The sequence below is a fragment of the Danio rerio genome, chromosome 16 (assembly GCF_049306965.1).
Source record: "Danio rerio strain Tuebingen ecotype United States chromosome 16, GRCz12tu, whole genome shotgun sequence".
NCBI lineage: Eukaryota > Metazoa > Chordata > Actinopteri > Cypriniformes > Danionidae > Danio > Danio rerio.
In genome coordinates this window covers 33,023,079-33,047,212 of record NC_133191.1, presented here as the reverse complement: position 1 = coordinate 33,047,212, position 24,134 = coordinate 33,023,079, and the positions used below count along the sequence as shown (strand labels likewise).

The 24,134-nt window shown below is 35.1% G+C and overlaps 1 protein-coding gene across 7 annotated transcripts in view; it reads right to left on the bottom strand.

Annotated features, from left to right (window-relative positions):
• The window catches only part of lysmd1 (LysM, putative peptidoglycan-binding, domain containing 1), a 314,474-nt gene that overhangs the window by 100,742 nt on the left and 189,598 nt on the right, over window positions 1-24,134 (bottom strand). The window contains exon 5 of one of the 7 annotated variants that reach the window (XR_012391568.1): window positions 17,112-17,352. The exons of 5 other annotated variants lie outside the window; for them this stretch is intronic. The gene's annotated coding sequence lies outside the window, so the exon portion shown is untranslated. Of the gene's footprint in view, window positions 1-17,111; window positions 17,353-23,845; window positions 23,960-24,134 lie in introns of those variants that run through there. One more of the 7 variants, XR_012391569.1, reaches the window with a different exon arrangement.

Sequence of the window (24,134 nt, the reverse complement as noted above, 5' to 3'; positions counted from 1 at the left end):
CAATCGAATGTTCATCACATGAGAGTGAATATTTTAAAACATTTTGTGTTATTGTGCCAAATACAGCTAAAACAAATCGAACTGAACATGCCAGTTGTTCTTGGAAACTAGCTGACTAAACAAAAAGTATTTGCACTAAAAAGCTAATATAATTTTAGAAACAGCCTTTATAAATAGGATTCCCACTCATTCAGTGCTGTAAAATATTCTAATGTTTATTTTTACATTTCACATAAGATAGGGTTATGCTAATCTTACTGAAGCGGAACTAGCCGCCATCTGTGAATTAATGTCAAATGACATGTTTTTATGAGATTGAAGCTCTTCAATCTGCCTTAAGTTCCAACATACAGTAGGCTTAATCTGAAAACGTAGCCTTGTATACATTTCTGGAGATCACAAATTAGGTAGCCAGAAGTTTTCGTGGTTGCCAGCCTTAATCATCGACAAATCAGACGAGAGGTTTTGAATACCAAAAATATATTTTATTCAACATTGCCGAGAAAGTGCAGAGCAGACCTCAGAGCAGTCTGAAGTCTCTTCTGAACAGTTCCTGAAGTGTCTGTGTTCTTCACAATAATTACACAGTTTCTGTGCCCCACCCATAGGTGATCTCGTTTTAACTTCTAACTATCCTTGTATAAGTTTGTTTTCACACCAGAGATGTCACTTCATTTATGCAAAAGTATGTAAAAGTGTTTATATACATACTCATAGTCGTACATTAATGCCGAGTTCAGACTGGATAATTTCCAAAGTAGTCGTGTCACAGATGTTTTTACACTGCATGACTATCTGGACTTTCACATTACATGACTTTACCAAAGGAAGAATCGCCGACAACTTGTCCAAACTACGTCTTACAGCCAAAAACAAGTAGTATATCTTTTGTTATTAACTACATAACGGGAAAGAAGCCTTTAATGGGGTAGAAAATGTACATATTTGCTAATCTGGGTTTAAAGGGAATTAGCCATTTCTTTCTGTATGAAACGTCAAACAGACACGGGTGCTCCTGGGTCCTGTCAAACCTCCACACGTTTTTACTCCATTTCGTGGGTCCAAATAAACCGAAAATGAGCGCCTTTAACTTCTCCCCCAACCTCCCACTGGCCTGCAGCAGGTATAAACACACGCACACACAAGTGAATGCCGCTCTCTCATTGGCTGTAGACGATCGCCGATGTTATTTTCAGTCAAAACTCATTTCACACATCATGATTTGAATCGCCGACAGCTCCAGATATTCAGCATGCCAAAAATCTCGCAGGCATCGGCGACTCATCGGCGATTCTCTCAGATCGCATCTTTGATAGTTCATACTGTGTGATTGTCACTCACGTGCACGAGCACCGATTTGCCTGTGATTTCAGGCACTTGTCAGTGATTTCTCAAAACCTGTTGGTGAGCCAAAATCGGGGCTAAAATCACGCAGTCTGAACTACGCATAACTTGAAGTTACACACCCTCCTGAATTCCTTTCACAGATATAGCAGTATTCACAGATATGTGAGTATTTAACATTATATAATCAGTGCTTTACATATTCAGTTATTCTACATAATCAGTCATTCTTCAGAATAGCCTACTCATAGTGTTGCTCTTGTGCAGGGTTACTCATCTTACACAAACCCAGTTTTAGCCTGGCTCATGTTTACTGCATACTTGTAGAGAATACAAACTGCTTTACGCTTAAAGAATAAAAAAATCTTCTTCAAAGTACGTATGGGTGCATATCGTCTTTGAAACTAACACTACGTGGCGGTTTGATGCCGTTCCTTTTCGCATTAACAGCTGACCATTTACCACCGTAAGGACGGCTTTCCAGCTATTATCAGTTTGTCCAGTCAGCTCACTGTGTACTTCGGCAGATTTGAGGCACAGAGAGGAATTGCCCGTGACAACAGGGTTCGAGTCTGCCGAAGAATGACTCCAGAAAGCATATACAACAAAAACAAAAGCCAAAAAAAAAATTTATAATCAAGTACAGTAAATAACAGGGTAAGAATGAAAAGAAAATGTTGTAAAAATCAGGGTCGTTTCTTTTTCTGGATTGCTTTTTAAAACACTGCGATTGGGTTTAGGGAAGTGGATGGGCAGGTCAATAGGTGCTTTTGAAAACACTATCGGTTAGGTTTAGAGAAGGGGGTGGATGGGGGTGTCAGTCAGTTCATCAATCCGTCAGTCAAGAGCGGCCTTTGGTAGATTTACGGGAGGACAGCAGGCGTGAATGGCACTCGTAAGAGAATTCTTGACATCTCAAATGTGAACACAGCAGCCTCTGGTGGTTCACAAAAACAAAATCTGCAACAAAACGTAGCTCCTGGGACGTATTTTGCAATCTTTCTAAAAGTATATAGAGTTACATTTTCAAAATGAGCCAGGGTTGCCGAGTTCACAGGTCTGTTGTGCGACTTCAAAGCAGCATTTTAGACATTGTTTTCAAGTAAGAAGTAGGAAAACTACCAAATTTCTCAGTTTTTGTCTGGAAAACAGCATTAATCTTGCATAATGTTTGCATCACATTCTTATAAATAGGCTACAGTAGCATGACTTCTTGTCACAATTTAATCCATCCCAGATTTTTTTGTTTGTTCAGGCCATTTCTTAAGATGTGAATACACTGAAACCAATGAGCAGTCCTGCGGCTTGACAGCTGTAGTCAAGCCAATTTTCCATCTTCATCTATCTAGCATCAATTTCAGACACTCCAGTTTACTTTGACATCAGTGTTTGTCTGCAGTTCTGACACTGAAGACTCAGTCTCTAGCGTGCCGAGACATAAATAGTAGTTTCTGGCAAATAGTAAGTTTGAGAGTCGACTCCCAGAAGCAACTAATTGGCCAGTAATTGAGCATATCAATAGCGAGGGAAGAAAATAGCAGCAGCAATTGTCCGTGAATGGTGCGGTTGAAAAGAAAAGGGAGAGTCCGTAGCATCTGCGGGAGCTTCAGCTGGTGGCTCTCACAGTAACTCAGGGCCAGATCGCCCTGCCAAACGCACTTAAGCATTCAGTCAGCGGGAGATGTGGGCACAGATGATTGCCTTACACTTCAATTAGCTCAACTCAGCCGAGGCTGTGATACACACTGTCACTATCAAAGTAAAATAAATAATAATGAACCCATCAGAAGTCATTTAAATGCACGCTGGAGTGGCTGTGCAGAAGCCCGGTCCGGCGAGACAGAACCTGCAAAGGGATGCAGAAACACACGGAGCCATTTTGCACTGTGGTCGTGGGTGACTGAGCAGGCAAAGCAAATTTCCTCGAATCAATCAACGTTAGCGCTGATGGCCTATACTGATGGAGTGACTTCCCTCTCATTCAGAGAAGACATTTAGGCCCATAACAGAGAGCAATGGCACCATAAATTTAACATGAGGCCCTTCAGCCGCTCTGAATAGAAGGAGAAAGAGCGCTGTTCTGATAAACACACTATTCTAACGAGGTGACAGCGGCACCGCCGGCCATTTCAGGCACACACCACCGATTTTAGAGATTTAGGGATTGTGTTAGGGGCATTTCAGTGTTTTGATTAACACGCGCGCTTCTGCTTTGTCACATGCACATAGAATTTGGAGAGATCATAAAATGCAACATTGCAAACTAATTCAGGAATACACAATATGGTGGGAATAATCAAATTCACAGCTCAGTGCCTTTTGTGCATAATGTATTTGTCTTTTTATGCATAGAGGGAAATACAATTGACATTCAAAATGCACATGCCACCGCAGGTTTTTGAATATGACTTAGAAATGTATTCAGGTTGGGGGCATACATCGTTGTAGTTTATTCCAACAGGGGCGTTGCTAGACATAAAGCTCTACTGGGGCACAGCTCCCCCTCAAAAAAGAAAAAGAAAAATGTATATATATATATATATATATATATATATATATATATATATATATATATATATATATATATATATATATATATATATATATATAATTACTATTATATATAATAGTATGTACTATTATAAATATTTAAAAGTATAACTACTATAAATAACAGTATTATTGTTATTAAACAATTATTATTCTGAATAAATAAAAAAAAATAATCCTAAATGTAACTAAAACAATGTAAAATACACAACTGGAGTGATGCTACGATAATTGAGGAAATATTTTGCATGAATATTAATTTCATCGGATTGAAATTCTATAAGCAATACTGTAGAATACTAAAAACTATGTTTTATAGAAATATCTGTTGTGTGTTGTCTTAGACCCGACTTATCGTCAAGAATTAGCTTTAAGTCTTACCTCCATGACTCATCATCCCCTCATACAAAAAATCTATCAGAAGCCATGCTTAGTCTGAATAAGATAATCATCATATTATTTAAAGTTTGTTTTGTCGACTTGCAAAACTCATTGCATGCCAACACCTTTCCATAAAAGACTGTATGGCGAATTCACAATGCATGAGTATCGCGGATATTTTTTCGTTCACAACCAAGTTGTTGTATGTATGTTTTTTTTTCCTGCGCACAAGCTCAGTTTTGTTTTTGAGTAGACTACATTGCTTTCACCAGCGTTGGTTCGGTTGTACATAGAGAATAACTTATTTATTCGGGGATTGCCACTCTTGATAAATATACTCATATGAAGTAAATCATATCTCAAAGCATTTACTGGGGCACTGGCGATTTTTACTGAGGCACGTGCCCCAGTAAATGGGTTTAGCGACGCCCCTGTATTCCAAACTGATCTAAGGTTAGAGTAAACAGATATACACTCACCACATTAGGTACACCTGTCTAACTACTCATTAACGCAAATTTCTAATCAGACAATTACATGGCAATTCAATGAATTTAGGAATGTAGACATGGTCGACATGATCTGCTGCAGTTCAAACCGAGCATCAGAATGGGGATAAAAGGTGATTGAACTGACTTTGAATGTGGTATGTATATTACAGAAACTGCAGATCTACTGGGATTTTCACGCACAACCATTTTTAGGCTTTACAGAGTAACTGTCTGAAAAAGAGAAAATGTCCAGTGAGCTGCAGTTCTGTGGGCACAAATGCCTTGTTGATGCCAGAGGTCAGAGAAGATTGGCCAGACTAGTTTGAGCTGATAGAAAGGCAACAGTAACTCGAATCACTCGTTACAAGCGTAGTATGCAGAGCTTCTCATCTGCATAGACTCACCAAAATTGGACAAAAGAAGATTGGAAAATATGTTGCCTGGTCTGATGAGCCTCAATTTCTGCTGCAACATTGGGATGGCAGGGTTAGAATTTGGCGTCAACAACATGAAAGCATGGATCCATCCTGCCTTGTATTAATGGTTCAGGCTGGTGGTGTGGGGGATATTTTCTTGGTACACTTTGGGCCCATTAGTACCAATTGAGCATTGTGTCAACGTCACAGCCTACCTGAGTATTGTTGCTGACCATGTCCATCCCTTTATGATGAAAGTGTACACATCTTCTGATGGCTACTTCCAGCAGGATACTGCGCCATGTCAAAAAAGCACAAATCAACTCAGACTGCTTTCTTTAACGTGACAATGAGTTCACTGTACTCAAATGGCCTCTACAGTCACCAGATCTCAATCCATTAGAGCACCTTTGAGATGTGGTGGAACGGGAGATTAGCATCATAGATCATGCGTCAATGCAGTGAGATCGATCATGTCAATATTGACCCAAATCTCTGAGGAATATTTCCAGTACCTTGCTGAATCTATGCCATGAAGGATTAAGACAGTTCTGATAGCAAAAAGGGGTCCGACCCAGAACTAGTAAAGTGTACCTAAAAAAGTGGCCGCTGAGTATATGTCACAATGTAATCATCGTGTAAATAAATGTTTTTACATTGTACCTAAGTATGATTAAATGCATGTAAATCCATTGTAATTTATGTCTGTATTTACATTAATTCACTCACTTAAACCTACCCATAACCTATCGCCTAAACCACAATAACACAGGAACTGTTTCGAATACAGAATAAAGTAAGTACATTGTATTTAATTCTGAAATGTCAGTATGTGTAGTTAAGGCCATTTAATTTAAAATGGGACAGACTAAATAAATAAAATCAGCACATATAAGAAATATTTGTAAAAAAAAAAAATCTGGATATTATAAGGCATACTTAAAGTACATATGCATATATAATTACATATAATGCATTATAATAAAGTATATATAAATACAAAGATAAGGTAATATATATGTGAAAGATCATGTATAAGAACATATGAGATACTTTAAATAGGTATGCTATACTATGCATTTGGGTATAAAAAAAATCAATTGCAGGTATCAATTTAAAAGTAGTTAAGTGGGATGTATCTATACATCACAAATGCAATATTTCTCAAGTTTGGGGAAAACAAAACAACATTTAAAAAAAATTCACTTTGATTAACTTTTCACTTTGATTCACTTTGACTTTGCCTAAGCAAGTTACCAAAATGACTACATCCTTTATTCAATTTCCATATTCAAAAAGGGGGAAAAATGTAAGAAGATACACTTACCGGCCACTTTATTGGGTACACCTTACTAGTAATAGGTTGGACACCTCTTTTACCCTTCAGAACTGACTTAATCCTTCGTAGCATAGATTTAACAAGGTACTGGAAATATTGCTTAGAGATTTTGGTCCATATTGACAGGAAAGCATCACGCAGTTGCTACAGGTTTGTCAGCTGCACATCCATGATGCGAATCTCCCGTTCCACCACATCCTAAAGGTGCTCAATTATTCTCATTCTGCTGGAAGTAGCCATCAGAATATGAGTACACTGTTTCTGAAATATTCACTTAAATCCCATTTCTTACCCTACTGTATCTGATGCTCGGTTTGAACTGCAGCAGATCGTCTTGACCATGTCTACATGCTTAAATGCATTAAGCTGCTGCCATGTGATTGGCTAATTAGAAAATTGTGTTAACGAGCAGTTGGACATGTCTACCTAATAAAATGGCTGGTGAGGGTATGTTTTCAGAGGACTTTACCTTTTCTTTGCTTGACAAAAAAAAAAAAAAGATAAGTAAAATACAGTTTTATAATTTTATACTTATATTCATTCATTCATTTTCGGCTTAGTCCCTTTATTAATTCGGGGTCACAACAGCAGAATGAACCGCCAACTTATCCAGCAAATGTTTTACGCAGCGGATGCCCTTCCAGCTGCAACCCATCTCTGGGGAACACACATACGCTCTCACTCACACACATACACTAAGGACAACTTTAGCTTACCAAATTTCTGTGCCGCATGTCTTTGGACATGTGGGGAAAACCAGAGCACCCGGAGGAAACCCACCAGAACACGGGGAGAACATGCAAACTCAGAAATGCCAACTGACCCAGCCGAGGCTCAAACCAGTGACCTTCTTGCTGTGAGGCAACAGCACTATCTACTGCGCCACCGCATCACCTTTATACTTATTTAATTATTCATATTTAATTCTGAAAGTAAAATTTGTTCCCTAGTATATACAATAAATATGAGTACAGTATGCAAATACAATATATTTTATCCACTTAACTACAAAGGGATATTTTCAAGAGGTAACTAAAAATATCTGTCAAACAGCTATCATGTAGCATTCATGTATTCAAGTGTCTCGACAGCTTATCAAACTGAAGTTAGACATTTGAATGTTAAAGAAGAAAAAATGCTGAAGTGGGGGGAGGCTGGTGCCATCCAAGCCGTCACAAATTTCACGGCAGTAATTACGACCTTCAGCTTCTTAATGTTGACAGCGTGGCTCTAATTGCTCTCTCTGTAATTGTGTTATGGCTTTTTTAAAGGCAGGAGAGATAATGAAGGAGAAGCGATCAGCCATCTGTGCAGCAGGTAGCAGGGCCCATTCTCTTCAGGAAAGAGTAATATTGCTACACCAAATTATAGGTACAAATAAGTCTCTTTAACAATGTCAGGCTGGTGAAGAATTACCGCTTCATTAAAATGACACATTCGGATGAATTATGAGACCGTGGTGAAGTCAGCCATCGGTTTCCAACATTATGCATCATATTTTACAGCCACAATTAAATTGCATGACAGTAATCAATATGAGACCTTTGAAAAATGATGTCTTTAATAATGAGATACAAGCATGCTCATTTGCTCTCATGCATGTGTGCGCACACAATTAAAATCTCATCAATCATTTGCTCTTAAATAATACTGCGAGGCCTGATCTCTCCAGACTATATCTCACTGCTGATGTTTATTAGATTGCAACTTTTATGGGTATAGTTATAATGAAAAGAGAACAGGAAATTATGAGGAGAAGGACAGGAATGGAATCAGCAATTGATGCACACCAGACTTAAACCCAGCCTGAGAAGAATCACAGATTAATGAACTTTCTGCAAACCTGTACACTGTAAGCCCTAATAAGTTGAGACTACTCAAATGATTTGAGGAAAGTGATTCCCTCAGTTCCCTGAGTAATGGAAAATCGACAACTGCATTAATTGAGTTGACCAAATGTGGTCTCTTCATTGAATCAACTTAAATGTTTAATTACAGATAACTTAAAATGATTAATAGACTAAACTTCCAATTTTTCAGCTGATATATTCTTTGCTTTCTTACTCTCAGGGCCGTAAAATTTTAACGGTGTGATTTGAACAAAGCACTGAAAAGCGTTACACGGACCATTTAGCCGCACCATGCCTCTGGACTTGAGGGGGAAACAGGAGCAACTGGAGGAAACCAACGACAACACAGGGAGAACAACTTGAATCAACAACCTTCTTGCTGTGAGGCAACAGCGCTACCCACTGCACCACTGTGTTGCGTGTATATCAATTAAGAAAAAATGTAAGCATTTAAATATACTTACTAATTTAACTTTTCTCTTCAGTCAATGACAAAATGACAGAGTGCCTCTGTCCTGCTGCGCTTCAGCAAAATTCAGCATCACAAGCAAAATGACCACCTTATGTCATATAACATATATCGACCAATCAGCATGGTTGTCAAGGCAGAATTTCAAGCACAACCAATCATTTTAAACAGAGACATGGTGAATTATTAAAATAAAAAAATAGAGAACTGCAGAGAACTTAACATATTAATAAAATGTTTTTTTTTTTTTTTTTTGCTGCCTAAGGAGTAAGTTAAACACACCTGTTTAAGTTTTGATGCCAAAACATTGTATTTTAAGTGTTTTCAAGTTACATTAACTTAATATTTTTAGCAATGGCAACAGTAAGGTTTACAATGTAGTTATAAGCAGACTCAGCAGAGCTTTTTTAAAAATGGCTTTTTTTCATTTCTTTCTACCTTTTTTTCTTACATTTGCCTTTTCTTCCTTTATCCAGTTTTCCTTTCTATCTTGTTTTCATCCTCCATGCACTCTCCATTTGTCTCATTTCCCTTTTCACATTTCCCTCTGTCATACTTACTTTTTCTTCCCTTTTGTTTTAATTTCCTCATCAGTTTTCCTGTTTTTTTTTCATTATTTCATGTATTCATTCCATTTTTCTTTCTTTTTCCTTTTTATTCCATTTTCAATTACATTTCCCTTTTATTTGTTTTCTTTTATTCAATTTTCCTTTGTATTTGATTTTTTTAAATAGTAATTAATTAATTAGTCCCTGATTTATCAGGGGACACCACAGTGGAATAAACCGCCATAAAATATTGAAAACAAAATTAGAGTTTTTAATTATTTATTTATACTTCTCATTTTCTGTTTCCCTTTTTGCTTCAATTTCCCTTTTTCTTTTCATTACCATTTCTTTTTCTTGCATTTTTATTCCAGTTTCCATTTTATCTTCCATTTGCTTTTCTTTTCTCTTATTTTTTTGCTTTATTTTTTTTCTTTTTAATGTATTTCATTTTTCTTTTCATTTTTTTTGTTTTCCGTCCTCTTTATCATTTCTCTTTTATATTCCTATATTTTCCAATACATCTTTCTCTTTCATTTCATTAATGAATCTTTTTAATTTTTCTTTTTCATTCCTTTCTGTATTACTTTCATTTACTGATTTCAACTGACATTTCCATTTCTTTCTTTTCCATTTCCATTACCTTTTCATTAATATTTGCATTCCCTTTCATTACAAATATTTTTTTTCTTTCTTTCTTTCTTTTTTTCTTTCTTTCTTTTATTCTTTCTTTCTTTCTTTCCTTTCACTTGACATCTCCTTTCATTTTTTAACCATTATTTCCTTTTCATTTTCCTTCAGTTTCTATTCCTCCTTTTGTTTTCTTTTCTTACCAGTTCGTCCTCATAATTTCCTCTGATTTCTCTTTTCTACTTTCCTTCTCTTTCTTTTCCTGTGACGTCTGATGAAAATGGGGTCAAAAAAATAACTTCATATTAGGATATCGCAATGTGCGCTTCTGCAATAGTCACATTGCAAGATATACAATGCTGAGTCTGGATTAGTGGTCCATGAGCTACAGAACACAAGTGGTTTGTAGAGTCACTGCTAAGTTTAACCATAATCAAGTAAACATTTATTATGTGCATGTGTATTTAAGAGAGTTCAAAACATTAGGGCACAAGAAATTATGATGTTTGAAAGTCCAACAAAAAGTAACTGCATTTAGTTGTTAATACCGAGGTGCCCAAACTTTTTCTCATGAAGGGCCAAAAACTAAACTTGACTCTTAACTTAACTTGCTATTTAAAGGTAAATATTTCAAACTGTATTAAAATATTGTCATGGTGATTCCCTCATTTACTACAAAATAAATATAAAACATTACTCTAATCATAGTAACTAATTAATACTATATACAGTTGAAGTCAGAATTATTATCCCCGTCGAACATTTTTTTTTAATATATCCCAAATGATCTTTCACAGAGCAAGGACATTTTCACAATACAGTATGTCTGATTATATTTTTTCTTCTGGGGAAAAGTCTTATTTGTTTTATTTCAACTAGAAGAAAAGCAGTTTTATTTTTTTTAAACTAGTTACCCTAACCTGCCCAGTTAACCTAGTTAAGCTTTTAAATGTCACTTTAAGCTGAATATACTAATGTATTAAAAAATATCTAGTAAAATATTATTTACTGTCATCATGGCACAGATAAAATAAATCAGTTATTAGAAATGAGTTATTAAAACTATTATGTTTAAAAAAAAAAGTGTTGAGAAAATCTTCTCTCCGTAAAACAGAAATTGGGGAAAAAAATAAACTGGGGGCTAATAATTCTGACTTCAACTGTATATACTTTTATATATTTATATTTTATGTATACTTTTATATTGTAACCAACCTATCATTATGGAAACAAGATTTCCATTCAAGTTTAATGCTGAATACTCTTGCCAAGCTGCACCTGCCTTTGCCTTGATTTGCTTACTGAGGACTTCTGAATTGTGGTCTATCTATTGAGAAAGTGTACGTTAATTTTTTATTTATTGTATTTTACAACAGTTAATTAAAACATTGAATTTCTTTGAAAATAAAACGAAAAACGAAAACGAAAACGAAGTTAAATTAGAAATGACAATGTGTATTAAAACTCTTTAACCACAACCCTACCCCATATTCTCCCTCTTCTCTCAGATGGGATGGATACCATGGGCTAACTTTGGCCAGTGGGCCCTAGTTTGGGTATTTCTGATCTATATGATTTAGAAAAAAAAAAAAGTTTTAATCATTTTTGTCTTATTTCTATTTTAAATATCTACATCTCAGGGGCGAAGCAGTGGCGCAGTAGGTAGTGCTGTCGCCTCACAGCAAAAAGGGCGCTGAGTCACTGGTTTGAGCCTTGGCTCAGTTGGCGTTTCTGTATGGAGTTTGCATGTTCTCCCTGCGTTCGCGTGGGTTTCCTCCGGGTGCTCCGGTTTCCCCCTCAGTCCAAAGACATGCAGTATAGGTGAACTGGGTAGGCTAAATTGTCTGTAGTATATGAGCGTGTGTGTGAATGTGTGTGTGGATGTTTCCCAGAGATGGGTTGTGGCTGGAAGGGCATCCGCTGCGTAAAAACTTGCTGGATAAGTTGGCGGTTCATTCCGCTTCGGCGACCCCGAATTAATAAAGGGGAAAATGAATGAATGAATCTACATCTCAAAGAAAAAAATATGATTATTTTATGTACCCCATTGGCAGACAATGTTATTCATTTTGAGGAAAAAAAAAAACTCTTTTCACTTATTACCTCTGAAGGTGAAAACAAAACAATATTTTTACTGCATCTAAGATTTTTTTTTGATATTTGGATAAGAAACAAGACAAAGAAAAGTAAGAAAAGCATTCTTTTTTTTTTTTTTTTTGTATTGTAATTATTCAATTTCTGTACATAAATACTGTTCGACTTTCCGAGAAAACCATTAAATACTACCTTCTGAAACAATGTTCATATCACAATATTAATCCTATATATATATATATATATATATATATATATATATATATATATATATATATATATATATATATATATATATATCGCAATAGCAGATTTTTTTTATATCGTGCAGCCCTACTTCATCTGTATGAGTTTCCAGAAAAAAGAAGCAAAATTCAATTAATTGCTAAACCTGTCAGAAATGACCTTGAATGCAGCATGTTTTGAACATCAGTATGAGTCTGTGTAGATTACTCAATAGGACCAGCGCACCCAAAGGCCGATCTTCTCCCACTTTCTGGCTGCAGTTACAACAGCCATTTTCTCACCAATAAACTCATGCTCTTACCCAAAGGCTTATCTCTCCATGCTCTAATTTCCCTCTGTCTCTATCTCTCGGGACTCTCCTCTCTCATCTTAACACACTTTTATGGTTTTAAGGAAGCGTGTATCCAACATCAAAGATATTTTACTGTCTATTCACAAATTTCTTCATGATAAGTTTTCCGTGAAGCCAACACACATGGCTCTTGTATAAAGAAGTCGCTGACAGAGCACAAAAGGAGAGTGTGAGGGTTTTAAAGCTCAAGCGGAGGGCTGGAGAGCAATAACTAGTTATAATGAGCTCTTTCAGTTCCCAACATCCAACCTTTTCTTCCCTCTCTCTTTTACTTATAATTTCTCATTTGGAATTAACACTGAACTTATCTGACATGCAGCTTTGAGCACAGCAGTTGAGCTTTTCCATCTCGGCTAAAATGGGTGAACGGCCCCGTGCCTTCGTGGTTCATAATGAAACTGAGAAGATACATCCATGCGCTGAAAGACTGTATTTTTCGCTTTTAGCACTGAGTTGGTCAGGATAATTGACTTTTGGACCTGGTTACAAGAACTCAGTAATGGGAACTAACCATAAGGCCTGGTTTCCTAAAAAATTATTAATCCATATAAAGCATCTTCTAAATATAAATTCACACTGTCAGTATAAACCAGTGTTTCTCAACCACGTTCCTGGAGGACCTCAACACTGCATGTTTTGGATGTGTCCTTTGTCTGTTACACCCATTACTGGTCTTTCAGACTTTGCTAATGAGCTGATGATCTGAATTAGGTGTATTTGCTTAAAGAGACATGGAAAACGTGCAAAGCTGGTGGTCCCTCAGAAAAATGGTTAAGAAACACTGGTATAGACTTTCAGTTACAATAGCTTTATTAATTTGCCTGTCTTGAAACACTCTACTGTGTTGCCATTTTGTAAAGCATGCATTCATCCAATCAGCATAGATTTACATCACTGTAGTTCCTAAGAAGCTAATTTATTTCCCATTTTACCATTAAATTGTTCCCATTTCCCAGTGAGTGAACACAGCAGTAAGTAGGTACCAAAAGTTCAAGGAACTTTTGAAAAAATTTGTCTTTGTCAAAACCCCCATAAAATTTACTGTCTTACTTGTCGTCTAGTGACAGGACCTAATCTGTAAATGTGCAAATGTCAAAGCGAAGACAATGTTTGGAGGTCAATGACTTGAGGATTATAGAATGAAATTAACAATCAGGATTCCTTTACTGCCAGCCATCTCAAAAACCACAGATGCAAATAAAACAGATTGAAGAAAGCCTCACATACTGTACAGTGTCTGTGTTTATTATTTACCCAAACAAACGGAAATTCTCAATGCTACAGAATGCTGAGACATCCAACAAACATGAAAGATACAAACATGAGACACAAATGCAATGCTATAGTCTAAAATCAAGCAATGCCGAAGCACAAATAGTCAACAGTTACAATGTAAAGAGAAAACACTACAGTACATCAATAAAAGCCACAAAAGATGCTTTCAGAAAATATATTATTAATGGCTCATACAAATAAACCATTGGGTCTCGTACAGTTTTAGACATGAATGGCATTTTCTTTTTTATAAAAACAAAAACAAAATGTGTTATTTAATTTGAAGAATAAGAAACATTCAGAATGACATTAAGAAGAAAAAAACAGGTGATTCTCATTTTTTTAATTTATTTTTTTGTTAATCATTTCACACTAGGTTGACGTGGTGGCACAGTGGGTAATAAACCTCAAATTGATAGAGGGACTAAGCCGAAAAGAATATGAATAAATGAATGAATGACTGAATGAATGAATGTTTTTAAAACATTATTTTTTTCAGTTGATTGGACATACATACAGTAACTTTTCTGTTTAAACTAATCAGAATTTATGAGTATTCCCAGTGCTTAACTTGTGTATTGTGAGGCCCCGGAACAGAGGTTACCTGGGGATGGAGAGGTGTCGCGCACAAATGTGGAGAGGAGTGGAGAGAGGGGGTGAGGGGGTGGGGAGTTGGCGCTGTATGGCTGAAAGGTGGGGAGTCGTGGAAGAAAGTGAAAGTGAACAGTGGACAGGAGGGGAGGACCGTTGAGGAGGGGGATCGGTAAATTGAGGAACCGGCGTGCTCCGGCACAAATTAAGCCCTTAAGTATCAAGTATTCCTAATTCAGTTTTAAGGATTTTAGTCATCTTGGGAGTTTAAAATTAGTTTAAGTAAATTAAAGAAACTAAATTTAAGTTTAGGTCACTTATTTTTAATCATTTATATGCTTTAAAAACATTGGAGGATAAACTAATTATTTTATGTTTAGTTAACTTAAATTTGTAAAAACTAAAAAGTTAACTTTACTCCTTTATGTTGCCCCAACACAAACTGATTAAGTTAACTTTACATATTTGACAAATTTAAGTGGATTGAACATTAAAAATAAGTTGTCCCAACAAAATCCCTTGTTGCTGCTCAGTTTTAAAAAGTAATCTGAACAAGCAACAACAACAACAACTAATAATAATAATAATAATAATAATAATAATAATAATAATAATAATAATAATAATAATGATAATAATAATAATTGAGTGTATGCTGACTCCCCGAGCTCTCTGGAACATGAATAAAACCAGCAGTTACATTTTTTTTACTGTTTATGACTTTATTTGTTATTTCTCCTTATTGCCATTATTAGTCATATATTATATTGTTAAAAATCTTATTCTTAAAATTAATTTAATTTATTTGAAAGAACCTATATGAGGAAATATGTACATATATGAGACCTATATGCAGTATATATGCACATATATGATAATATATACGCTGTGTATATGCGTATATATGCCACATACAGGCAAAAACTGAGGTGCATATATGGGCATATACAGGCCAATAGGTCTCCTGAATTGCTTCTTTATATCCACATATTATAAGCCCTATATGTGCATACAAGATATGTCTCCTATTTGGCTAATATGTCACTTTGGTAACTGTCATACATGATGCCTAGCTCTTATTTTCTATTATTAGGGCAATAACTAAGAACTAAAAAATAAAATGCAAAAAACGTATGTATGTGCGAACACTTGAAATAGGTATCACATAATTGGCATGTTATGAAATTTAAATAAGTGAGACCCCACACGTAAGGAACCTATAAAAACATATATGTTTTAATGTTGGTTTTGATATAGGTTTTTAATATATGTGACATATATAAGTACATGTAATATAGAAAAACTGCCAATTTTATATATGTCATATTAAAAACCCATATTAAAACCTTTATTAAAACATATATTTTTTATTTAGGTTCTGTCTGTGTGGGAAGATTTATATGAATCCCAGTAGCAGTAATGATACAAGCACTGTATTAATAATAGCTTTTGTAAAGCATAATTGTTACAATCACCAGCGATCATAACTCCATAGATCGCTTGATCTCTCTTATACTCATGGACTACAATTCAGCCATTTCTGGACTACATTTTCATACTTGCACTCCGGTCACACTCACACATGCTTCCTCATCTAGACTGATTACTCGCACCACCTGAGGATTGTCAGAGACTGATTGCACACACTATTTAAGCAGCACACTCGCTCACTCCCATTGCCGAGTCTTGTTTATCAGTAGATGACATTACAACGCGTAATTCCTTGTCTTGTTTCCCCGTGTTTTACCAACAGTAGCCTTGTATTCTTGTTCTCCCTGCCAGCCGCCTGGCTTTTGACCTCTCACCTGTTACTGATTACGATTCTGGACTGTCTCCATATACCTGTTTGCACCTGTGTTGACCATTGCTTGCCTGACCACTGATTAAACCTGCATTTGGATCTTACCTTTGTTGTTTGTGTCACTCCCTGTGGTTACAATAATGCTATAACGCCACATAAGATGTGAATTAATTTATTTTTATTAATTTATTTTTTTAGAAAAACAACCCCTTTAAATGAATGAAAGCACAGGAAACAGTTTTCTTGTGACACCTGTGTAACTGTAAGAAAACAATGAATACATATCCATATACAAAAAGTGCATAAACAAATGAAACACTGATCACCAAAATGGTGACTAAAACCAGGGAAACAACATCAATTTGTGAAGTAAATTTTCAGTTTTCACACAAAATCAGCATAAAATGTGACTTATAAAAGAAATAAACGCTTTTACATTATAAGTACAAATGCCAGAGAATGAGTTTTCGTATAAGCCAGAAGAGGTCACAGATGATTTAGATACAATGTTACACTAAATTTCATTTGCAAAGCTCCCAAATTAATAAATACCTTCAGTCTATCTCAGGAGAACCAAGCATAAATTAAAAATGTAATGTCCGGGCAGAGACGAATACAACGAATGCCAGCAGTGTCCCAGAGCCTCAAAAACAATCAGACGATGCTAAATATAGCCGAGTGGAAACCGCAGATTCATGCACAAGCAAGAATCAACACCCCGCGCCATCGGGGATTACCTGTTTTAATTACTTCTTCCTGCTCGTATCGACGTCTTCGGCTCTCTAGTTCAGCCTCTCCAAGTGTCTTTCCATTAGAATCAATGGCTGTGATCTGTACAATGTTTGCGTGATAAGCTGTGATGAAGCATTTACAGGCTTTTGTAATCTGTTTTTCGGTGAACAGATAAAGCTTATTGCTTTGGGAATAATCTCTGATGGCTCACTGGCTGGTTGCCGGGTTATCTGAGTAAAATTGCAACTGAAAAAAAAAAGCATATTGTAAGCACGGATGAAAAAATGCATAAGTAGCTTTACGGGCCTCCTTTGGGTCTGTGGATAGAAACGTAATCAAAAGATTTTCAACCACATTTCACACAAAATATATATAATGAACTTGAAAAAAAGAACAAAAATGCTACTGGATGAAGAGTCTGCTGAGATTAAAATGCACAGATTTAAAGAAAAAAACATTTACTGTTTGATTAAGCTTTATGGTTTTATATAGACCAGATGCCTGCAATCATAAACCAGATGAAATGTAAAGACATCCACCAGAAACAAAAAAAAAGTATTTTGCTAAATAATTGGTAACTGTTACTGGTCTGGTGCATCTGTGTTGTGTCATGTGATGTTATGTTGTTCCGTGATCCATGTGATTGTGTTCGTCATGTGAATCCACCTGTTGTGTCACCCCTGTTTGTAATTTGTGCTCGTGAAATTATGTTCTATGCGAGCGATTGGTCCATATTTTAAGTTTCTGTCCAGAGAGGTCATATTTTGATCCTCGATTAGTCTCACACAGTCAAGCTATGCAATTTCGCAGGTCAGAGTTCACCAAGCTTGAATTTTGCAATGCAGCAAACTGTGAAACTTGTCACACGAGCTTGCATTTCTGGTCTGACGCGTTCTTATGCTTAAGAATGGAAGTCTATGAGGGGAAACTATGAATTTATACCCCTGCTTTATCTGATTTAGAAAGAGCTTTATTGGCAGTTATGTTCTCACATCCGAGAAATTTGTTTTCGTGACAGAGCTTCTACAGAGCAACAGATTTTTGGAGACAGGACAAAAAACAGATAATAAATATATATTTAAAAATAAAAGTAAGTAGGGAATGCAAACATACAAATTGACGAGTACATGTAGAGTTAAATTACTATATACAACGTTTTATATGCAGCTGTTAAAAGTGTAAAGTGTATTTGTATAAAAAGTGTATAGCAAGTAGTGATGTTGGTTCCACAATTATTATCATAAAGTGTTCATGAGATGGATTGCCTGAGGGAAGAAACGGTGTCTGTGATGAGCTGTTCTGGTGCTTAATGCTCTGTAGCGTCGACCAGAAGGTAACAGTTCAAAGAGGCAGTGTGCTTTGTGTGAGGAGTCCAGAGTGATTTTGGCTGCCCTTCTGCTTGCTCTGGATAAGTACAGTTCTTAGAGAGTAGAGAGGGTTGTACCAATGATTCGCTCGATGTAGTCTTCGAAGGTCAGATTTGGTAGCTGAGCTAAACCAGACAGATTTTGACTTGCAGATGACTGATTTATTGATAGAGGTGTAGAACTGTTTCTGAACTGTTCCTTTACGCTGCGGTCACACTAGGGTTTGTGCGTGCAAAATTCTGTTGTACTGCGCTGCGAAAAGAGGCGGGATTAAAAAAGATAATAAGACATTTTAAAAAGTCAGTGATTGGTCCATATTTAAAATTTCTGTCCAGAGAGATTGGGCTCACACAGTCGAGTTGTGCGATTTCGCAGGTCAGAGTATACCAAGCTTGGACTCTACAATGCAGCGAACTGCAAAACTTGTTGCACGAGCTTGCGTTTCCGGTCTGACGCATTTGCGTGCTTGTAAATGGAAGTCTTTGAGGAGAAAGGTGCAGTGTGATCGCAGCTTTAGTTTATTTTATTATCTAGTATTATGTGTGTTAAGTGTCAACATCTATGTGAGTCCTGTGTGCCAAGTTTGTGTTGTAAGTGTGATTTGTTAATAAGTGTGTTTTTGATCATATCCGAGTCTCGATCGTCTGTGTTGCGACATCGTTGTGACAGTAACTTTATAATAACTACACATAATTAATAATTTATGAAGCATTAGCAAATAGTCAATTCATTATTTGTTAAGCATTAACTCTGCATTAATAAAGGTTAGTAAGCAGTTTATAAAAACAGTTACAAATGCTCTATTCTTGCTGTATTTTCATACGTTGTTAATAATTCTTTTTCATTACTAAGTTAAGTATTACATTATTTACAAACCAGTTATTCAGGAATAGTTGGTGATTTTTTTAAATCATACATAACGCGTAAGTAAATGATTAACAAACTATTCAAAATACCATTCATTCATTCATTTTCTTGTCGGCTTAGTCCCTTTATTAATCCAGGGTCGCCACAGCGGAATGAACCGCCAACTTATCCAGCAAGTTTTTACACAGCGGATGCCCTTCCAGCCGCAACCCATCTCTGGGAAACATCCACACATACACACACACACACTCATACACTACGGACAATTTAGTCTACCCAATTCACCTGTACTGCATGTCTTTGGACTTTGGGGGAAACCGGAGTACCCGGAGGAAACCCACGCGAACGCAGGGAGAACATGCAAATCGAACCAGCGACCCAGCGACCTTCTTGCTGTAAGGCGAACGTGCTACCCACTGTGCCACTGCGTCGCCTCAAAAAACCATTTATCTTATTATTCAGACATATATTATTAGTTACTCTGTATGTTAATAAATGCTTTATTAACTCAACTTCATCCAGTTTTCTGATCTAATCTAAAGTGAGGACTATTTATGCTTTGTAAATCCCTTATAAATGAAATAAATACTGATTAAGGATGACTTAGAGAGACCAAGGGATTGTTTTCAAAAGTGTGTTATAATAAAACACCATTTATTTATTTTATTGTATTTTTAATGTGTTTCTTCAAACGGAAATATGATTATCTAGAAGAAAATCTTCATTTTATACTGTATATCCCTTGTATTTTTACAAACATTGAAAGAGTGTGCCAGTTTCAACAAAACATGAACCTGAATGACACCTTCATAGCTTATATATAGCAAGGCAACAGCTCACAGGATATTCATTGCGTTTATCAGATCAATATTTATTTTGAGGAAGAGAAAGTTCTCTGGCAGATTTGATATTATACACACTGTGAGCGCTGAGCTGGATGCTGTCTTTTAATCTTTAAATCTTTGATGATATTTCTTTCGAATGTTGAAAGACCGTACACCAGCAGACATGATGTATTTAAAAATAAAGCTGTCACGAATCATTGACTAAAGATTGTGCAAAAATACAAAGCAATATAATTTTTGAGCGTTTTGATGAGAAACATTAAAACATAATTGTAGATTGATCCCATTCATCAATTGTTTAAAATTATATTACATTTATAATAATTATTATTAATATAATAAAGGAAATTCATTCTGCTGTAGCAACCCCTGTTAATTAAGGGACTAAGTAAAAGGAAAATAATATAATATAATATAATATAATATAATATAATATAATATAATATAATATAATATAATATAATATAATATAATATATTTGTTTTTCATATTATAAAAGCCCTTCTTAGCTTCAACATGTTCTTTTTGAGGGGTCTTTAACACTATAAAAATATTTTAGTTGCTTGTGAAAATGTGTGCCATACTTATTTTAAATGATACATTTTATCTTTTGTCTTTTCCTCCTCATATTATTTCCTTAAGATTCCCTGACTTAATCAAATAACAGAAGACAGATATTACAGAAGCTTCATCTCTGGTTTTTATTTTTGTTCAAGCACTGTTGTGTCTGACTGAGGTCATTTTGACCCGAGTAGAAATGCATTGCAAAAAAATAAATAAACAGACAACGATGGTAAAAATTGCTGCATTGATTCATTATGCAGTGTCTCTAATACCCAAAGCAACTAATTTTCCATATACGATGGTTATCAAGTCAACAATTATCCATTATAAAACAATTATCTTGCTCCACAGTTCACAATCATCCAAGTCTAACAATCTGCAGTGGATTTTCATACACTCCTAAACTCTGCATTAAAACTTACATTTTTGCGGTTTTAATGAACACAACATGCAAACTGTTAAAGTAAAGAAAGCCTTTATAAGTGTCCTTGGACCACTATACTTAAACTAACATTTATATATCAACTTAAAGCTGAATATAGTTTCGTTATATTGTGTATATTTTGTTAGGATTTGACAAGGCTTTGCTGAGATTAGAAAATGTAAAAATCTGTTCAGAAAAATCCAACACTGAAAAAAAAATCACCTTTAAATTGTCCAAAATAAAGTGCTAAGCAATGCACACTGCTAATCAAATATTGTGGTTTGATATATTTACAGAACATTTATTTTAAACAAACTTCAACTTTTTAGTTTTTTTCCTCTAAAAGAAAAACGTATATTTATGACCCATACTGTACAATGCATTTTTGGTAATTGCCAAAAACATACCGATTCAACTTAAGACGGGCTTTGTGGTGCATGGTCACATATGGAGATCCGTGTTAAGCAAAACGACCAACCATATGCACTCTGCTTCTCATTTACATGGTTATAGGGGAATTATTACTAGACTTCTAAACATTTATCACTTTAGATATTTGTAAAGCCTTATATATTCAAATATAAGTAATAGTGTAGTCGGTTTCAGTGAAGTTACCATCTATGTTTTGTTTTTGACCAATAAAGGGTTAAAAAATATACAGTCATATACAGTTGAAGTCAAAATGATTAACTAATAGCCCTTTTCACATTTCCAGGTCTCTCAGTAGCGAAAGCTGTCATGGTTGGGAAAACTTAGAGCGCAGTGAATCAGATACTACAACAAATATTTTTTTTACAATTTTATTTGCTGAAAATTTTTTTTTAAACGTCCACAATAGTGTTACCAAGACTTTCAGAAAAAAAAGAAAACAAAATTGTGTGAGAAACAACTTGCATAAGCGGAAATTTATTTTTTGCAATTTGATGCAAAGATGATATAGTACATTCATAAATACATAAATATTCATACATTTAAAAAAAAAATTATATATTAAAAGCTTTCAAGGATTTAAGATTATGGTGACCTCTAAACGCGTTGTCTTGTGAAAGGGTCCATACTTAAAAACATTACATAAACACATACATAAAACATTTCCCAAGTGTTGCTTAATGGCAAGAAGATTTTTTTTCAAGAAACTTTTTAACATTATACTTTTAATAACTACTTTTTAATAACTCTATTATTATGTATACACTAGTATTCAGTTTAGTTTAAAAGTGCAATTTAAAGATTTAAACAGTTATTATGTTAGCAAGTTATAGGCAAAGAGAACAGTGGTTTGTTCTCTTGACAATCTATATATATATATATATATATATATATATATATATATATATATATATATATATATATATATATATATATATATATTTATTTATTATTATTTTTTTTTAAGGGAGCTAATAATACTGACCTTAGAAATTGCTTTAAAATTTGCTTTTAATTCAGCCAAACAAAGAAAAAAACGACCTGAAAATATTATAAGAAAGACAAAAAAAAAAAAAAAAAAAAAAAAATATATATATATATATATATATATATATATATATATATATATATATATATATATATATATATATATATATATACATATATATATTTATATACATACATACATACATACATACATACATATATGTATATATATGTAAAAATGCCTATGGTCTATTAAACGTCACTTGGGAAATACTTAAAAATGAATATTTTATTATTATTATTATTATTATTATTATTATTATTATTATCTGACTTCATCTGTATATGGAAATGTAACATTTTACCTCAACACTGCAGTCTTAACGCAGTGTGGGGTTAAGACTGCAAAAGTGGTTCTATTTCTGCTCATAACCCCACTTCTAAAACACAAGTGTGATACACTCCTTTAACTAGGGTTAAAAGCTGTGAATATGTAACTCCACACACTCTGTGTGGGATTTGAGCTGGCGATTCTGGCCATGGTAGGCGGTTGCACTAACAATAATGATAAAGACCACAATCTCTAGCATCTGTCACTATAGTTCACCTCTTGAGAACAGAAGAGTTCGGTTTAAGAAACTTGTCTCTGTTATATTTTCAACCATGATAATACAGGGTGAAATTAAGTGTGGAAAGCACCAGTGAGCCCAAAATATCTTGATGGTTCAAGCAAAGAAAGTCCCTAAGCAAAGGTAAAAAAAAAAAGATAATAGAATAATTATTCAAGAATGAATCAGCGACTTTTTATAGTGGTTCATTCCCTCAATTAACTCTCTCCATTAGACCAGCATATAGCAGCTGCCTGGCAACAACCAACTTTAGATGGAGATGAGCTCCCAGAGGCCTGCACAAACATCTCAGTATGCAAATCCAACTTGTGTTATGTCTCTTTACTCTGCCTAATGCTGTGCCATCACTCACTATGTTTCTCTGTGTGTGTGTGTGTGTGTGTGTGTGTGTGTGTGTGTAAGCGTACATCTGTTATACCTTCCGATCGGCCGCCTCCAGCTCCCAGGAGAGCGTGATTCAGGTGCAGAAGTTTTAAAGGCTGTCTGAAGCTGTCTCACATCACACATGCTGCGGGTCTGAATGACATCAAACTTCTATGAAAATCGAGTCTAAATCGGCACCAATGTGGGTAATCTTTCCTCCTAAAATGAGGAAAATAATAATAACCTGACACTAGGCCAACATCCGCCAGAAGAGTGGTAAGTTATTTATATATTTATTTTGGGGAGGAGATTTTAGGATTCTTTGTGTGGTTCTTTGTTCAGTCGTGAGGTGGATCTCCATTAACATGCATTCGATGGCTGCAAACAATGAGAACAAGGATCATATACTTATGTTGCGAATGTTCCACAATAACATTTCATTAGTTAAAGCAGACCTCTTATGGATTATAGGTTCATATTATAAATATTTGGAGTCCCCAACAACAGGCTGACATGAACGCAAGGTAAAAAAAACACATTCATTGTCAAATAT